Source organism: Panthera onca, chromosome B2 (genome assembly GCF_046562875.1).
Source record: "Panthera onca isolate mPanOnc1 chromosome B2, mPanOnc1 haplotype 2, whole genome shotgun sequence".
Lineage (NCBI taxonomy): Eukaryota > Metazoa > Chordata > Mammalia > Carnivora > Felidae > Panthera > Panthera onca.
Window position 1 is genome coordinate 47,935,102 of NC_138343.1, and position 19,651 is coordinate 47,954,752.

The following is a 19,651-nucleotide window of genomic DNA, read 5'->3' on the forward strand; positions in this document are numbered from 1 at the left end:
GCAAACGGTGTAGCAGTTAACTGTATGCCAGATTCTATTTCTTTATACGGTACATGCAGTCTTTACAACAATGCTGTGAGGTGGGTTACTATCATCATCCCATTTTATGGACAAGAAAACTGAGAAGAACATGAATTCACCCATAGTCACACAGGTACATTATGAAGTCAGGATTCTATTCCCAGAGATGACTCTCTTAATCACTACACTTCTTTTGTAAAAATGGCTCTGATTAACTATTTGCAGTGAATTCTGTTAAGGTTCAGATCCTCATGCCCACCACTACTAATGCTTTTAATGAACTTGCATACTACCAGCTGAGGAGAAACAAAACAGTCACTTTCTATTAAGAATTGAAACCATGACCTAAATGTGTGACAGTTGGTTTTAAGTAACTCTGGGCTGAGGAGACATTTGACCGTTGAGGCTCCTAGGAGTACATCTAGGATGGTGTGTCCTAACTTTGGCCTGGGGCCCTCTGTGTGGTTCTCTGAGGCCCAAACTTCCAGAGTAGCCCTCTGGCCATATTTCTGCAGGTTATAGCTAGGTCTTTCCATCTGAATCTGCTTTCAGAAATGATAAACAGTTGACTACGGATGCTTTGCAGAATTAGAAGCAATGACCTAGCTAGCAGCTTAGACATACAGGTGGCCTTGTAGACATTTAACAATCTTCACTCCAACAGGTACCCAGTACAGGCTCACCATGTACCATTTGCTTTGCAGGAAGCAGCTGTTCAGCAGAAAATAAATGTGTCCTTGCTTCCTTAGGAATCTCTCTCCTTTCACAGAGCAGTGCTCACAGAGCAAAAGGTCAGGAAATTAAAAGACTGCCCAGGGCCTCAGAAGCTCAACCCACTTTGCTCATCCCTCCTTCCTCTGAAACTCTACCCTCTGGATTCCCAAGGTCTGTTTTATTTCATGCCTTTTTGCCACTTTGCTGATTTTCTTCAGTGTATTGGGCCGACTTCATGGTCACCAGGTGTCCTCTGTCCTCCCATCAACGGACACTTAAATGAGCAGATGGTGCAAATGGGCTGGCAGTAATGTGATGCCTGAGCAGGTGGACTGAGAAAGGGAAAGAAAGCAGCTTCAAGGAAAAGGACAGATTGGTTTGGTGTTTGTACCGCTTAGAATCAGCTAAGTGCAGAGAGAGGTGAGAGGCAACTCTTTTTTTAATGTGGAAGTAAGATCATTTTGTTTAAAAGGAAGAAATGGATATAAGAATACAGGGTTCTCATGCTTCTATGTGGGGGAACAATTGGCGCAACTTACAAAAGGAGCTTTCTGAGATTTTCAAGGTCTTGTTGGTCAAAATGACTTGTCTTTGAAGTTGACTGGGTAAGAACACCTTTCTCCTCATTCGTTTATTCATCCCATAATGCACTCTATGCCAAGGGCTCTATTAGGGCTTGTAGGACAGTCCCCACCATCCCTGTGCTCAAAATAATAGTGTTTCAACTAGAAGAAGCCATAAGAGCCTTAAGCCCAGGGGTTCTTAAACTGCAACATTTATAGAAATCACCTGGGAGCTATTTTGAATGTGCATTCTGATTCCCAAGGTCTACAGGGAGGCCTGAGAGTCTAAGTTCTAACCAGCTTCCAGTGACGCTAATGATGTTGGTCCATGGACCACACTTTGAGTAGGGAGGTCTAATCTACTCTGTTGTAGTACAGCTCAGCACAGGAAGCTCCAACTATTAGAGATGTGTCAAGGATCACAAAGCCAGTTAGTAACAAAGCTAGGCTTGCAAACCCAGGCTGGACCTTATTCCACAATGATACATGGCTTCAGCAGCAAGGGGGGATCCAGTGCTTTGGCTCTTCAGTGGCCTCCCTCTCATAAAAATGAGTTGATAATAACTATACTCACCATCTGTTGTCAGGGTTAGTGAGGTAAAATCATTTAGGCGATTCAAACAAAAGATTATCTTTACCAATTATCCTTTGTAGTCTGAATCCAAACCACAGAAATCCTGACAATCTTTCTATTGCCAGATGCTCAATCTATCTGCAAATTTTCATTGAAGCACAACTTGTTTGCAAAATGTAAAATTAGAAGTGACAGACAGATCTATTTTTATAAATCTTAGTCTGTCTATTTTGAGGCTTTGCATTTTAAAAGAAGAATTGAGGCCAGCTGTTGAACTTGACTGAAATATCTAATGATGCTACTCTATTTCCTTGTAGTTTATAAGATATAGCCATTTTCCCCCAGTATTAAAAATATGCACTGTGATGTAGGGCACCTAGGTAATCATTTCAGTCCTACAGGGGACATGTTTTAGCCTGGTGTTTGTTAGATTAAGGCTAAGAAAGTGGCTGTGGTTGGGTAATTCGTGATTTCCTAGAAACAGAGTACCGGCTTAAATTTACTTTCCATGTGACTTTAAATAAAACACTGTACTGTCTAGACTTAAGTTTTTTCATGTGTTAAATAGAGATAAAATGGCTTATTTCCTTGTTCACCCAACTATTAAATTTGAATGTCTTGTAGTTAAAAATAATGCCTTGCACTTAAAAACAAGCACCACAACAGGAAATTTAGACTTCAAAGACAGCCTTAACCATATATGGAACTTTACTTCAATTTGTGTAGAATCAATGTCTCAATCAACTGATATTCACTAAGCTGTTCCTACATGCGAAGTAATGCAATCAAAATAGGGGTCTTAATGTTTCATGGGCCTTGGTCTCCAACTAAAACAAGTTCCAGAACATTCTTATTTAAGATATAATTAGAATCATAACTAAATGATGAAACACTAAGACATCCAAGTCATTTATAATGCCAGTAGACATAAAATTTCCAGTGGAATTCAACAAGAAAAAGGTGGACACTGAGAGTGAAGTTCTGATAGCCACCATACATGGTCTATTAACAGAACTGGAGGGCACTCAAACAGAAATGTGCCCCATCTTCCTGGCTTTTTGTCACGGTCAGTAATCAGACATTCTTCTGAAGCTAAATGGTCTTAATTTGTATAATGGCTTCTCTTTTGTTTATTTGTTTAAACCCTGCTAATTGATTGCTTCAAACTACGTCTTCTCTTTCGATCATTGATTCCATTCTTTAGCCAATGTAGGTCTTTTTATATTTATTGGGGGTTTTTTAAGTTTATTTATTTATTTTCAGAGAGAGAACATGCAAGCAGGGGAGGGGCAGAGAGAGAGAAACCCAAGGAGGTTCCTCACTGTCAGCGCAGAGCCTGATTCAAGGCTTGAACTCAGAAACCATGAGATCATGACCTGAGCCAAAATCAAGAGTTAGATGCTTAACCAAATGAGCCACCCAGGCACCCCCAACGTAGGCCCTTTTTAATAGGAACCCACTTCATCTCCTCCTCACCTTTCCCAAAGCTCCTTGACCTGACTTCCAAACAGGTATGTAAAACTTATAGGTAAACTGCAGTTTTCCAGTCAAAAAGCCTAGTTTCCTTCCAGCCTTCCATGATAATAATAGGTAGCAAAATTGGGAGGAGACTAACAAAAAGCACATTACATGTGCATGTCAATTTAAAATGTTCAAATGTGTCTCAAGAGGAAATATGGCATATCTAATTCTTACAGTAACCCATGTGGAAGGCAATAATTCTTCCTCCCATTCTAGAGATGATGTAACATCTAATGCACAACTGGCCTGAGGTCTCATAGTCTGAACCTCAACTTTGTCTAAATTTTCTGATCTTCCTGCTATATCACATTCTAAGTCCCTCATTTTCCTCTCCTTCCTGCATTCTTCCTTATTCTCCTTCTCTTCCTTCTTATCTTCTTCATTATCTTCCTAAGATTAAGAAGAGACTTTTTGATTCACCTTACCATCTTTCCTGGCAGGTCTCAGCCCCAAGGTTTAGAGGAGGCTAAGGTTCTTTCTAGATTTAGCATCATCAATCCCTGAGCCTGTCGAGAGCAAGAGATTTATTTAAAGATATTTTAGGCTTTGGGATGACCCTCAAAAATAGGTGGTCAGAGTTGATCCTGAAGAGAGAGAGGGATAGCTAACTGCATTATTTTCTTTCCTGCATTTTTCCTATCAAATCCTACTCAAAATTCTTTTCTGTATTTGATATATTTTTAAAAACCCTCGGTCTTTTCTTGTCCACGTAAAGAACTTCAATCCAACTTTTCTCTCTTTCTTAGCTTCTTTATAGATACAGAATTACAAAGCGTATCATCTAGTGAAGACCTGAGTGGTCTTACTGATTACCATAGCAACTCCTCCCCCATCCAAAGTAGCAAAGTACCTGAATATAGTAAGTGATCACTTAATGTTGTTTAAAGAATGGATAATTATAATACAAGAAGATTAGAGTTCATATAAAATAGAGTTCAGTATCCATCTACAGTAATTCTGTACCAAATTTATCATTTGGGTGTAAAGTAGTGGTTCCTTGGGGCACCTGGGTGGCTCAGTCGGTTAAGCGGCCGACTTCGGCTCAGGTCATGATCTCACAGTCCGTGGGTTCGAGCCCCGCGTCAGGCTCTGTGCTGAAAGCTCAGAGCCTGGAGCCTGTTTCAGATTCTGTGTCTCCCTCTCTCTGACCCTCCCCCATTCATGCTCTGTCTCTCTCTGTCTCAAAAATAAATAAATGTTAAAAAAAAAAATTTAAGTAGTTGTTCCTATAACTAGGGGTGTTTTTGTACACATCCACACACACACACATCAAAGACATTTGGCAATGTCAGGAGACAAGTTAGTTTTCACAATTAAGGGAAAGTTGTTATGGGCATCCAATGAGTAGAGGCCAGAGATTCGTCTAAACATCCTAAGAACAACTCCGCTACACACACACAGAGCAAAAGACTATTCAGTGCAAAAACAAAAAAAAAATCCACAACGCAATATTGAGGAACCCTAATACAAAGATATTTAAGTAAAGGGTCCCTAGAAAGACTTCAGTCATCTTGACTTCAATCCTGAAAGTGTGTGTTCTGTGCTTAGTACTCAAGCACACTGCACTGAGCCCAGAGTTACTGACTGATGCTCTCCAGACAGCACAGGTTCCCTCTTATGCCCCCAAGAATCTCACAATCACAATGTGACAGATGCAACAGATTGTGTTATGAGCCCATGAGATAAGGTACCTGCCAGACCTGCCACATCTTCTGAGGCAGTGTGGTGCATTCAGAAGAGGGCATTCTATGACAGAGCTGGGTTGGAATCCCCATGCTGCAACTTTGTTAGCTGAACGGATTTGAGTAAATCACTGAAAGTCTCTGAGCCACAGTTTTGATAAAACAGGGATAACTCCAAGATTCCAAGGTTGCTATGAGTGTACAAAAGAAAACGATAAAGTGCCTGGACACTTTATCCATATTTGAAAACAAAAATGGTGCATATTTGAAAACAAAAATAAGGCAGCTAGTAGCATTTTCTCTGGCTCTGATTTTACAAACTTCACTGTTTTAGACCCATCGGTACTTGTATTCATGCCACATAAGGACTACCTTTCTAAAAATGTATACAGATTTAGTCCAACTCACTGTAGTTGATTTTATTATTACCCAAAGTATTTACTATCCCTCCTCAAGAGAGGATTATATATCCCACCTCACTGACATCATTGGAAAGTGGTACGTAAGTGGGATGAAAACCACTTCCAAGGTTCTGCCATGTTGTATCCTCTCTGTCACAAAGATGGGCCACGTCCCAGAGAAAGTCAGTTCCTTCCACTTAATATTTTAATGAAGTCAATAGGGAGCCATAGTTAATCCACAAGACATGCACTGACAGTAAGAAATAAGCCTTTGCTAAGTATCTAAGGCTTAGGGGTTGTTTTTCCCATGTTAATTTCACTAGGTTGAATGAAATTGCCACCAATTGCTCAACCAGAAATATAAAACTCCCTTCTAGCCTAGGAAATCTGGCACCATGTAGGTGACAGTTTACTGGGAGGCTAAATGCTAAAAAGGACAGGGTGTAAAGTCTTCTCAGCCTAGAGTCCATGAAAAGCTCCATGACTTGGAATAGAACCAATTCCTTGGTACTGAAAGCATTGACTATTAAAGCCAGAATCAGAACACGGCATGTGGACTTGTCCTTCATTTTTTTGCTCAAAAATTTGGTTTTTAGCCTTCTTCAAATTTACCTGGCCCTTGGGAAGTCCTTGCTTATCTTAAATGGGCTTCACTTTATGGAGTAATTCAGAAAGTTGCCAATGACCAAAATCAATTTATTATACATAACCACGTGTGCATAATGTGTCTTCTTTCAATTACCTGTTAGTACATAATTCTCTCAACAACCTGATTATTAGCTTCTCCTCCAAACTTCACTTATTTCTAGAAGAGTTGTAATTGCTTAACAGCTTCTTCTAAGGACTCATGATTGCCTCTCAGGAAATGTCACTACATGGTGAGAAAGTCCACAACATGGTGAGAAAAAAATAAGTTTGTAGATGCCCTTTTTCCCTTCTCTATTGAAAAAAAAAAGAAAGAAAGAAAGAAAGAAAAAATCATTTTCCTCTCTGCCAACTGATTATGCAGACACGTTGTTTGAAAGCTTGCATAATTTACATTAGCATGCTTAAGATCTCAGGTGACTATGCCTTTGAGGCCAGCATGCTAACCCCAGTGGGCCGATTTGATATTCTTCCCAATATCTGACCCTTTTTTCCTTGTTAATTACAGGCAGACTTCCCTGGTCTGGCCCTGGATCTGCACCTGTTTCCCATCTTTGAGCAGCTGCTAATTAGGTTGAAAATGGTGGGGCTGGGCAGTGCAGGCCACACATGCCTCATCAGGCTATTGATCAGGCTGGCATACCACACGGGCAGTAATGGAGGCTGTACAACCCAATTCCAAAATAAAAGCCATTCTTGGAGTTGCATGTTTGAATCTGAGCATACTCCAGGCTCTACACCAAATATAAAACATGTGAAAAGAAGAGACCTTTTAGTTTCAAAATAAAGTTTTTCTTTGAAATGCCAAGTAGGCCCCTAACTACTATTTGCTTCTCATTCGATTCTTTTAATTTGGAGTAAGAAAAACTAAAAAAACTTCTTTTAGGAACAAGATATGTATATTTATATGGAAATAATTTAAAAGATATATGAATACGAATTATATGTTTGACAAAATCCTTATTCTACATCCCCATTTGGCCTTGTGCATAACACAGTTACGTGGAGCTTCGCACTTCATCGTGATTTAGGGCTTCGGTAACTATGAACATGTAAAACACTGATTACCAAAGGGACATTACAGCTCTCTATGGGTAGTTTTAGAAATGGGTAGGGGTGTTTTGGGGTTGTCATAATGATTAAGGGGTGCTACTGGCAGTTAGTGAGTGGATACCATGTATTCACACAACGATAATTTGTCCAACATCTGTTACAAACCACAAATAATGGACCAGGTTAAAATCACTTTACAAATATCTGTATCTAGAACCTAAGTCCATTTCATATATAAATATAAAACTTTTGCAACTTTAATATACTGAATTTTAGTATCTTAAATTTTCCAAGAATGCAAATCCAGGGAAGATTAAGCTTTATTTGGTTTGAAATTTTCCTAGAGTTATTCAGTGTTTTGAAGAGCACATCACTATTCTGATATTTCAGTTACCAATAAGTCACATCATAACATTTCTTTATTTGTAGATTCTGTATTCACAATTCTATGTACAGCTGTATCACCTGACTACCTCACCGTATCATCTAGTGTAGTCAAGCCTAAGCATTTACATACTGAAAAAATATACATTATTTTTATATACTATTCCTTGGATATTACAGTTAGATGATTATATTGATTTTTTAATTACATTGATTTTTTTAAATTTATATTATCTGTAATTTTCACTCAAGGACAGTAAAGAGAAGATTACAAACGATTTATCATGAAAAGGGAAGGTTGGGTCTATTAGAACAAGAGTCACTGTCCTCAGATAATAGGCCTGGGTACAGTTTCCAGATGAAACATGCTTTTGCTATTGACTTTGTATCTTTGGTGGCTAGTATATGATAGATAGCCAATGATTTGTTTCTTAAAATTCTGTTTTTTACTTTCCCTCCTGCCATTATCACACATTCTACTATTGTCTATGACCCACGCACATTGCCCAGCAAAGTGGCCCCAACACAGCCGCCCAAAGGTCTAAATGCAGAGAAGCCTCCAATATCCCAGAAATGAGTCACAGTGTCCTTCTAACTTAGGATAAACCTCATGCTCACTCTATGTAAACATTTTAGAGGCCAATAAGATGCAATACTCATCTAAAGTGCTATAAAGGTCTATTAATCTTGACCTTTCCTGAGTTCTCCTATCATATGACTCTAAATGACTAGTTCTTCACTTTGTTCTTTCAAGAAATAAAGAGACTTTATAGAAAGCCATGACATTCACCCTTGTTTGCTCCATTTCCTATATCTTAACAGTTGGGAAAATTGTAAAATTAGACACAGGAAACTTTCTAAAGCACAGTACATCAGCTTTCAAAGGGCTTTGGTTATATACTCAAAGACACATGTTGACTATTTCTCCCTCTTATAAACTGAATTATACCTTAATTCAATTACATTTCCTATAAAAGCACTCTCATTAATAACCTCTATTAAAGTATTAAAATGGTATCTCTAATAATTCTCCTTTCATATTCATTATCTTGAATGATCTGATAATTATGGACATGATATGTTTGAATCAGTACATAAACTACCTAGAGTTATTAAAGATGAAAGTTACTAAAGGCCCCATGACACTCTCATGAAGACCAGTAGAAGACTGGTTCTTAACTAAATTAGCTAGCATATTAGGACACACAGGAAAATGCAGCTCAACCTTGTCACAAAGATCCAGCTTATCTGCTCTGCCTTCTGAGTGGGAGCCTCCTCTTTGGTTCTATGTAGTGATTCCCCTAGAGTCACCTCACATAGTGCCCATAGGAGAAGAAAACGTCCTTTCCAAGGGCCCTCAACTTCTTGAATTGTGTGCCCATGTATGAACTGACTGATCATTTTGTAGTCAGGGAGATGGGCTCTGCTGATTGCCTTATTCCAATCAGAATGCATCCTTAGAGCAAGGTGTGGTTTATTACCACTTAATCTCACTGTCAAGAGTAAAAGAAATGCAGTTTCCCAGAGGAAATTTTTACCAAATAAAGGTTCTATGGATGCTGACTGGCAAAACCAACAGATGTTCATTGTGAAGACTTTCCCCTAATTAGATTGATGATTGTTGTTTCATGTTTTAATAAAACCTTGAAAACATCAAAAAAGTATGTAACAGACTCTACAAAAACAAATTTCTACATTTCTACATTTCAAAAAAAAAACAAGCTCTAATTTTTTTTTTTGCAGTTTAAATGTGTATCAAATTCAAAGCATTTCTCCATGTTTGACTTCTTAGCAGAAGATAAATAATGATGATTCATGATATTTTTTCTTTACATATACTAGAATGAATTATCTTTGTGTACCATACGCCACATTTTTTGCCTATTTTTTAAATATCCCTATGAAATCAAATCATATTGAGTATCTCAGAGTATCTCTTCTTTAGAATTTGAATGAAAATTCTTGTTGCAAAGCCACATTTGGAAAAAGTTGTTCTTTATAAAATGGATTAGCTAAAAATTTGCATACCCTAAATATTAACAAATAATTTGAAAAATTCACGCTTATAAAACATATAAAGACCTACTGTTTATCTTTCTCTATAGGGAAGAGTGAGTTTTGCAAATCTGTGGTTGAATCTCTTCTCACTATTCCTTTTCTAGTTCTACTTGAATTTATAATAGGTAGGCACAGACAACATAGTCATAAATACTTGTAATTTCTTCCAGTGGTCTTAGCTTCATGCTGTCTTCTTCACTGTCCTTAATTTCTTACTGTTTGGAAGACACAGCTCCAGGTCTTGTCTCTCCAATCAGCGGAATAGCCCTCTGCCTAGCAACTCACACCAAACATGTTTATGGGGAAGAGGTATCATGTAACTTCATAGCTTTGGAGTCCCTGATGCAGCCTGGTTAAATCACCTGTTAGGTTACCTAATGGTGCCATTATCTACTTAGTCAGGTATTACAAGAACTGTGTGAGTTTCCTATGTGCTCTCTACTTCCTCATCCTAGATATATGTTCATTCTTTAACTCTGACTACTCAACTTTATGTCTCTTACATCTCCATTTCTGCTACCACACCGTGGGACAAGAACCTCCTAACTGTCCTCTTGTAGACAGGCTTCACTTCTAGAAATACCACTACAAAATGCCTTCCACACTTTGTCTAGAGTTAAAGCTGTAAAATACAAATTTGAGTATAATAATCCACCATATTAATCCCTTCCAGAGCATGACAAAGCTGGAGGATAAAGCTCAACAGCTCCTGACCATTTTCATGTCCCACCAGTGCTGATTCCTTTCCCTTTCCAAGGAGAAAAACATTGTAAATCGTAGCATTTTAGAAATACACACAGTTCCTCCCAGAAAGCCACTATCTGTCATACCTTTTGGTCTTTGTTGTTTCTTCCGTCTGCAGTGCCCTCAACCTTACCATCTTACCGCTCCTTCATTATGCGATTCAAGGTGACCAAATGGGAACAGCTTTCCTTGATTCCTCCAGGCAGATTCCAGAATTTTTTCTTTGTATGTTTTCATGCTGCACCAGTTATGAGATTGTGCTGTGTTTCTTACTTTGTTTATCCATTTTTAAATTAAACTATACAATTGGAGGTAAATCCTGTCTTTTTTTCTTTCTCTCTTCTTGTCAAATGTATTTTCAGAAAACAGCAGTGCACATGCAATGTAAACACTTAATAAAAGCTGCTGGGATGGAGCAATGTGGGGAAAGATGGATATTGCACTAATACATATCCTTCTACGTAGCTTACTCTACAAGTCATCCCTATAAGCTGACCTCCTGTCAACTACCTCATCTTGTTTTTACCTTTCCCTATTGCATACAACCTCTATATAGTCAGGAAGGCTGAAGTTCACCTTATTACTAACTTACGTTATGCTACTTCATGTTACTTAGCTTTATGTTATAGCTTATGGTGATCTTCCAGCCTATGACAGTGCCCACTGTCCCTAACTGTGTCCCCACATTTAAAATAATAACAGTATTCAAGCCCCAGACTAAGTGCTACCTCTTGTATAAAGTCATCCACCAGCCATCAAACCCTCTGCAGTGGTTGTCTTTTAGAAGTGATCAACCCCAAAAGAACAAGTCAATGATATCAATAATTAAATCACACAAGTAAGAAAATTCTTAGGTCAAGATTTCTTTTTATATCTCCCTGATGCAGGTTAGTTTACTGCAAAAATATTCTTTCTTCTCAAATACCACATAACTTTCTGCATGATGCTACTGCATGTATCTATTGTAGCATAATGACCATTTTATATATGTATTCTTTTTCCCTCCTGTATGAACCCTAAATCGGCAGCCCCCAGAAATCAGAAACGATGCTTCTTTATATTGTCAGGGTGTTACACAGTACCTAATGCACAGTAAACTGTTAATGAATGCATGCACTCACCACTCTTTATATGGTAATATGGTCTGTTAAACAGGGATTGTTTTCCTAATTTGTCCTAGTAGCACTAATACCTAGCACAGAGCCTTCCATACAGTGAGTTGAATGGATTAATTGTTGAATGAATGGGAAAATTACTTATATACCAATAAGTAGTTAGTCATAACTGTTTCCCATGTTTTTGTGATCTGCAGACCTATCGCATTCAGTCAGAATGTTAAAACTACACTAATACTAGTATAAATACCAACAGCTTCTACACATATATGCACATAGAGAGAGAGATGGTACATGAAATGGTGAGCACAGACAGGATGATTCTAGGAGAGTAACAAAACCTGATCAGGCACACTACTGCAAATTCAACTTTGCATGCTTTACAAAACAGAAAGAGATCACAATCTACTAAGTACAGCAACTCCACCTGCCATTCCAAAAGAAATATACCCTCCTTTAGTCTCAGTCCCCATATTCCTATCCTATGATAGATGTCTTGCTTTGTTAAAAAGGATGCTCATCTTTAAGGTTATGTACGTTTCATACAGCATGGCCCTTAAGGGCAAACCACTACTTTGTCTGAGCCTCAGTAGGAACTGGAGTTTCAATGTTGAAGGAAAAGATAATATATGCTATATTGTTTTCCAGTGTGGCACCTTCTTAGGAGATTTTCACGGGTAACTAAGAAGCAGTTTTTGTCTGAATGCTGCAGAATATGTTATTCCATTGATTAGAGTAAGAAGCACGGGGCTCCAAGCACAGAACTATGAAATGCGTTGAGAAAGAGAAGCCATTGGAGACAGGAAAAATAGCCAGAGGATTAAGAGGAGAATCAACAAATGTCAGTGTCACAAAAGCTAAAAAGTGAAGAATTTCTAAGGAAATAAGTGATTAACAACTTTCAAATTCAGCAGAGATCTAGTGAGGATATTAAGATCACCAAATCTTATTCAAAGCAAAGTTCTGATTAGCCTTGTTAATGGTAGTATAAGTAAAACCACAGAGTATTTTTTTTTCTTCAGTGATGGGCATATGAGACATATATAATATATAATATAATAATACATACATGAGGGGCGCCTGGGTGGCTCAGTCGGTTAAGCGTCTGACTTCAGCTCAGGTCATGACCTCGCGGTTCGTGAGTTCAAGCCCCGCGTCGGGCTCTGTGCTGACAGCTCAGAGCCTGGAGCCTGTTTCAGATTCTGTGCCTCCCTCTCTCTCTCTGACCCTCCCCCATTCATGCTCTGTCTCTCTCTGTCTCAAAAATAAATAAATGTTAAAAAAATACATACATGAAAGAGTATTTCTGTAAATATCCTACTTTGTCAATTAATAAAAATAGAATAATTTCTGTCTGGAAAAAAAGATTCTGTTTTGAATTCCTCAAGGTAGGAGTGAGATCAGCCCAAACAGACATAAGGCAGTTTCAGGGATATATAGAAGACAATAGACATGAGATGACTCAAGAACTGGGAAGTAAAACTATAGCAAGAAATAGCAGCTTCCCCGACACATAACTAGGTACTGAGAAAATTCATGTAGAGTTCATGGTGAAAGGGAACCTAGAACTTAGAGGGTTGGAAGTAAAAATGTCTTTTAAAAACATTCTGCACAATCATGCCTGGAGTCTATAAAATGAGTTTGGATTGCTAAAAAGTAAGTCCATGATCAGACCAGGAGGCAACATCCTTATAAAGAATTTGCCCAACTATTAGAAGTCACTCTTGGATATACTCGACTCACAGGAACAAAGGAAACAAGAAAAAAAAAAAAAAAACCAGTGAAGGAGAAAGTTGAACTCAAACAGTGTTGCTTTCTCATCCTCTGTCTTGAGGAAATTGGTGCCGGAAGTTGAAAGTGCCCTGAAGGCGGCTTTAACTTACCTGACCAGTCCTCACCCCAGGGATCGCCTCAGGTCCTGCTGACCTAGGCAACTGTTTGAGGGTCAACCTTCCATGCAACTCAAATGTTCTTGAAGAAGCCCTCCTGTGTATTCAAGTGGACAGCAATTGTTTTCCTCTCTCTCAGCTTGCTTTTCTCTCACAGTTGTTTGTTCTTTAATGGTCATGACTCGGTTTGTGCTGCTGGCAAAGATAGGTCCTCCAGAGGGTGAATTAAGGTAAGACTATGGTATTTGGTCCTTCCCTCCTGGGGCAGTAACAAGTGCCTCTCTGTTTGTCATTTTCATGGTGATACTCTGCCAGGCTCTAGCATTATAGGCTGTTGAACTGACCCTGTATATTCATGGAAATCAGAATTCCAATTAATAGGACAGTTGTTATTTTTCTAAGAGTCAATAGTACTGCAGATATTGGGCTCAGTTTGGTTGGTTGGTTAGCAGGGAAGTAGAATGGAAGAGAAATGGGGAAAAAAGAGGATTTGGAAAAGAGGATTTGCATGGGAGAATCTGTTTCAGAAACCCCAATCCCTGAAATGCAGACTGACTTCGTGCGTGTTTCCACAACACTAAGCACAGTGACCTGAATTATTTTTTTAATATATATTGGAGGAGAAGGCAACATTTATATGCCTAATATAGTAATAGGCACTCCTGGAGGAGTTTATTTTTGTATAATAAAAAAATGATATAGGGTCCACAAAAATCTTTAAAATGTCAACATTATATAAAATGTAAAATCCATAATGCAATCTGCTTCAGATTAGCTGGAAAAACAATACAGCCTATTTGAACAGCTAGGCTTCATTTCCCGTATGCATCAGTTATGCTGGCTCTGTTCCGAGGGAACAACAGGTAAGTGCCCTCAGCCTCTATGGTGCGACCCTCTGCCAGAGCTCAGGGGCCACCTGGGTCTGGCATTCCCCCCAGAGAGGGAGCAAGGTGGTGGGCTGGGGTGGGGGGAGCTGTCCTTTGCACTAGGGGCCATGAGCCAGCCCAGGGCACCTGTGTGCTCTAAGACAGCAAATTCTGTGTTTATTAGAACATCACCACTGCTGCACCAAGAGCACACGCATCTTCGGGGGGACTTGGAATTCCCGAGAATGGCCTTTGAGAAATGCTGACAATAATTTCTTTAAATTCCATCTCTTAGTTTTCCATGGAAACATCAAGAAACCATGAACAACTCTAGTAATGCAGTTTGACTGCCATTTCCTCCATGAAGGCCTTACTGCCAAGGACATGTTGGACCAAAAAATTAATGAAGTTTTGTCTTCCAATGATAAGGATGCCTTCTATGTCGCAGACCTGGGAGACTTTCCAAAGAAACATCAGAGATGCTTAAGAGCTCATCCTTGGATCACCCCCTTTTATGCAGTCAAATGCAATGATAATAGAACCATAGTGAAGACGCTCCTTGCCATAGGGACAGGATTTGATTGAGCCAGCAAGACTGAAGTACAATTGGTACAGAGTCTCCAGGTACCTCTAGAGAGGATTACCTATGCAAATGCAAACAAGTGTCTCAGATTAAGTATTCTATCAATAATGGGAGTCCAGAAGATGATAGTGAAGTCAAATTGAGGGAAGGTGCCAGGGCACATCCAAAGGCAACGTTAGTGTTGCAGATTGCCACTGATGATTCCAAAGCAGTCTGTTGCCTCAGTGTTAAATCTGATGCCACACTCAAAACCAGCAGGCTCCTTTTGGGGCAAAAGAGCTCCACATTGATGTCATCGGTGTCAGCTTCCATATGGAAGTGGCTGTACTGATCCTGAGACCTTCATGCAGACCATCTCTGATACCCGCTGTGTCTTTGACATGGGAGCTGAGGTTGGTTTCAACATGTTTCTGCTTGACATCGGTGGTGGCTTTCCTGGATCTGAAGATGTAAAGCTTAAATTTGAAGACATCACCAGTGTTATCAACCCAGCACTGAACAAGTATTTGCCGTCAGACTCAGGAGTGAGAATCATAGCTGAGCCCAGCAGACGTTATGTTGCATCAGCTTTCATGATCACGGTTAATATCATTGCCAAAAAACTCATATTAAAGGAATAGACATGCTCTGATGATGAGATGAGTCGAGTGAACAAATCTCTATGTATTACATGAATGATGGGGTATATGGATCATTTAATTGCATTCTTTATGATCATGCACGCATGAAGCCCCTTATGCAGAGAGACCCAAACCAGATGAGATGAGAAGTATTATTGAACCAGTGACTGGGGACCGACATGTAACAGCCTTGATGGCATTGTTGAGCACTGTCACTTGCCCAAGATGCATGCAGGCAAGTGGATGCTTTTTGAAAACACAGGTGCTTACACTGTTGCTGCTGCTTCTACTTTCAGTGGGTTCCAGAGGCCAACTATCTATGTGATGTTGACACCAACATGGCAACTGATACAACCATGACTTTCCACTAGAAGTACAAGAGCAGGATATCAGCACTCTACCTGTGTCCTGTGTTTGGGAGAGAGGGATGGAGCATTCTCCTGTTGCCTGTGCTTTACTTAGCATTAACAAGTACGTGCCACTCCTGTAACTGTTAGATGCAAGTTTAGCTTGAATTATGAGATTTGGGGGAACTGTTGAACTTAATCACTGCTATTTTTTCGATGTCTTTGTAAGTAGGGTTGGCATAGATGCAGCAATAGTGAACTCTAGGAGATGGAGTCACTTAAGTGTGTTCCTATGGAAACCATTTGGATATTTGTTTCATCTGGATTTTTATTCACTTGTCGAACATGCTACTAAAGAGTGCCTCCCAGCAGCTGAGCAAGCGTTTGTAGCTTGTACATTGGCAGAATGGGCCAAAAGCTTAATGTTTTGACCTGTTTTAAAAATAAAGTACCTTGGGGAGCCTGAGTGGCTCAGTTGGTTAAGTGTCTGACTTGATTTTGATTCAGGTCATGATCTCACAGGTTGTCAGAGCACAACCTGCTTAGGATTCTCTCTCTCTCTCTCTCTCTCTCTCCCCCTTCCCCACTCACTTTTGCTTGCTCTCTCTCTCTCAAAAATAAATAAACATTTTTTTAAATAAAACAATAAAGTATCTTGAAATTAAAAAAACTTAAAACAACAAATATATTCATGTACTCTTGCCTCCAAGTGTGAGATAAATACAAACTATCACTTCTGCTAAAAAAGAAAATAAAATATATTTCCAAATGAGTGAAGGCATAGTGAGATCTTTAATGACACATCAGGTGACCACATGCCCCAGTGTGTCTGGGACAGCCTCAACTTATCCTTGTTCCCCAGCATAATTATACATAGAACTCCTTCCATTCTCTAATGTATTGTAGTTTGGACAATAAATTACACACATGTCCTATAAAATAAGCCTTCTTTAAATGACTGTAGACATCAAAACTTCCCACAAAAGTACAATTTTGGCCCATTATCTTTACTCTTATATAGTTTCCATGAATACATAAAATTCAATAAGATCTAACTTTATCCTCTCTCAGTTTAAGTCCTTATGAAGTTTTTATAGATTTAAATTATAACCATTTCACTTTTAAAAAACAGAAAAGACACAGTCGATGTGGAGAAATCAGGACACTTGTACATGATGGTGGGGATGAAAAAAAAATGGTGGCACTGCTTTGGAAAATAGTCTGGCAATTCTTCAAGTAATTAAACAAACTTACTGCATGACCTAGTAATCCCATACCTAGGCACCTAGCCAAAAGAAATAAAAACATATTTCCACAAAAAAAAATAGCATCATATTCATAATTGCCAAAAGGAAACAATTCATCTACTGATAAGTAGATAAACAGAATGTGGTATATCCATACCAGCCATAAGAAGGAACAAAGTACTGATTGATATGTGCTGAAACATGGATAACCTTAAAAACATTATGCTAGGGGCACCTGGGTGGCTCAGTCGGTTAGGCATCCGGCTTCAGCTCAGGTCATGATCTCGCGGTCCGTGAGTTCAAGCCCTGCGTCAGGCTCTGTGCTGACAGCTCAGAGCCTGGAGCCTGTTTCAGATTCTGTGTCTCCCTCTCTCTCTGACCCTCCCCCGTTCATGCTGTGTCTCTCCCTGTCTCAAAAATAAATAAACGTTAAAAAAAATTTTTTTTTAAATAAAAAAAAAAAACATTATGCTAAATGAAAGAAACTAGTCTCAGAAGATCTGTTCTAGCATTCCATTCACATGAGATATCTAGAAAAGGCAAACCTAGAAAAGAAAGAAGATTAATGGCTACTTAGTGGTGGGGGTGTGATGGGAGATAGGGGAGTGGTAGATAAAGGGTTTGGGGGTTTTTTTTTGAGGTAATGAAATGTTCTGAAGTTGTACAGTTTGCACACAACTGTGAATATAATAAAACGCATTGAACGTTACACTTTAATGGGGAATTGTATAGTACTTAAATGATATAACAATAAAGCTGTTAAAAAGAAAAAGAATAAAAAATAGTACTATACGGAATGGCAACCACTCATCACTAATAATAACAACCAATATTTATGGAGAATTCACTCCCTGGCAGACACTGTGTCTACTGTTTTATATTATCCACAAACCTTCACAAAAGATCTATGACATTCTGGAATTATACCCATTTTAAATATAAAACATTCTTTTTTAATTTTTTTAATGTTTATTTATTTTTGAGAGAGAGAGAGACAGAGACCGAGTGAATGAGGGGCAGAGAGAGAGGGAGACATAGAATCTGTGCTGTCAGCACAGAGCCTAACATAGGGCTCGAATCCATGAACCATGAGATCATGACCTGAGCCGAAGTCAGATGTTTCACCAACTGAGCCACTCAGGCACTCCAGAATACAAAATGTTAAGTAAATTACCCATGGTCACAAGAGTCCTGGAAGATGACAACGAGTTTCCAAACCTTCAAAGCCTAAGCTTTTAGCCACACCCTGAACTGCCAACCATTCAAGCAAACTAAATGATACCACAGTGTGAGTAGCTTATCAGATTCAGTTCCCTCTGGACAGAGAAACATTCCAACTTCAGAGAAGTAGAGGACAGTTGGAGATGTGTAACTCCAAAGGTACACCTTAGTTCCGTCCTGCTTACCTACAGCCAGCCTTGTGATTACACCCTATGACATTACTGAACTTTGCCTCAGCTTGGAGCCTGCTTTTGAGCAGCAAGTACATGGAAATCACACCTTGTTTCCACATGTCAGAAAGAACTTAGAGCAGCAATGAGTTCAAAACCCAAATTGAGCTCTTGGACTTACTTCTCTGTTGCCATGGTCCTTCCATTACCAACTTAATCATCTTGCTTTTCTTGTTTGAGCTCCCTCTCATTTTCTCTTCCACTGGCCACCTGTTTCGGTTACATAGAAAACATTACAGTTTAGGTCTTCACTCTTGGCCTGGTCTTTGTATCCAGGATATATACATATATTTGGAAATATTTAGAGTATTTATGTGAAACAAATTTAAAAAAATGAATTAATACCTTCGGCCAACTTAAATGAAAATTAACAATGAAGCAAAAGATAAAGTATATAAATGACAAAATGGGTGGGTCTTTTCCTTAAATGACTTGAAAGAACTTAATCAAGACATTTATATTTACATAGTGTTAAAAGCTGGCTCTTTGTTCTTTGAGGAATAATAATGTATGCACATGATAAAAATTAAATCATGCAGGACAGATGATTTTTCAACAGTTAAAGCATCACTGATAGGTCAAAGGGTGTAAATAGGAATCTGAGAGAAGCAATGACACCTAACTCTGCGTGTCAGACTATTCCAGCACAGACCTCAATCCCTTTTGGAATTATTTCTCATATAAGATTCAATAAATGACAGGTTCAGGAACAAATGGAGAATCCAATGACTCTTTGTCTACCAGGAATCATTAACCAGCCAGAACATACTGGTACTCACTCTCCAAGAAGAATGTTTGTGTGTGTGAGTATGTATGAGTTGAAAAGAAAGTAAAGAGAAATAGAATCTTCTGATTCATTACCTGAATACTTTCACTGAACAGCCATATAAGGGCCTTTAAGATCCAAAGGATATAATAGTGCTTTGGATCTATCAGTGCTGTTCAACTATGCATATGGTGCTTCCTCCACCATGGAAAACTGATTAGCAGTTTCCTAAAATGTTCAACATAAATTTACCATACAACCCAATAATTCCACTCCTAGGTATCTAATGAAGAGAAATTAATACATTTGTGTGCATAAATACCTGTATTTATTGTCACGGCTGCATCATTTATAATAGCCAAAAAATGTAAACAACCTAAATGCTCATCCACTGGTGACTGGATAAA

The 19,651-nt window shown here is 38.8% G+C and overlaps 1 protein-coding gene and 1 pseudogene across 8 annotated transcripts in view; one reads left to right on the forward strand and one right to left on the reverse strand.

Moving 5' to 3' along the window:
• LOC132667179 (uncharacterized) overlaps positions 1–19,651 on the reverse strand; it is a 322,994-nt gene that overhangs the window by 171,850 nt on the left and 131,493 nt on the right. For 6 of the 8 annotated variants that reach the window (XR_009605024.3, XR_009605025.3, XM_078446429.2 and 3 more), the window contains one exon: positions 18,600–18,688. The exons of 1 other annotated variant lie outside the window; for it this stretch is intronic. The gene's annotated coding sequence lies outside the window, so the exon portion shown is untranslated. Of the gene's footprint in view, positions 1–882; positions 1,068–18,599; positions 18,689–19,651 lie in introns of those variants that run through there. One more of the 8 variants, XM_078446431.2, reaches the window with a different exon arrangement.
• Positions 14,567–15,923, forward strand: LOC132667178 (ornithine decarboxylase pseudogene; annotated as a pseudogene).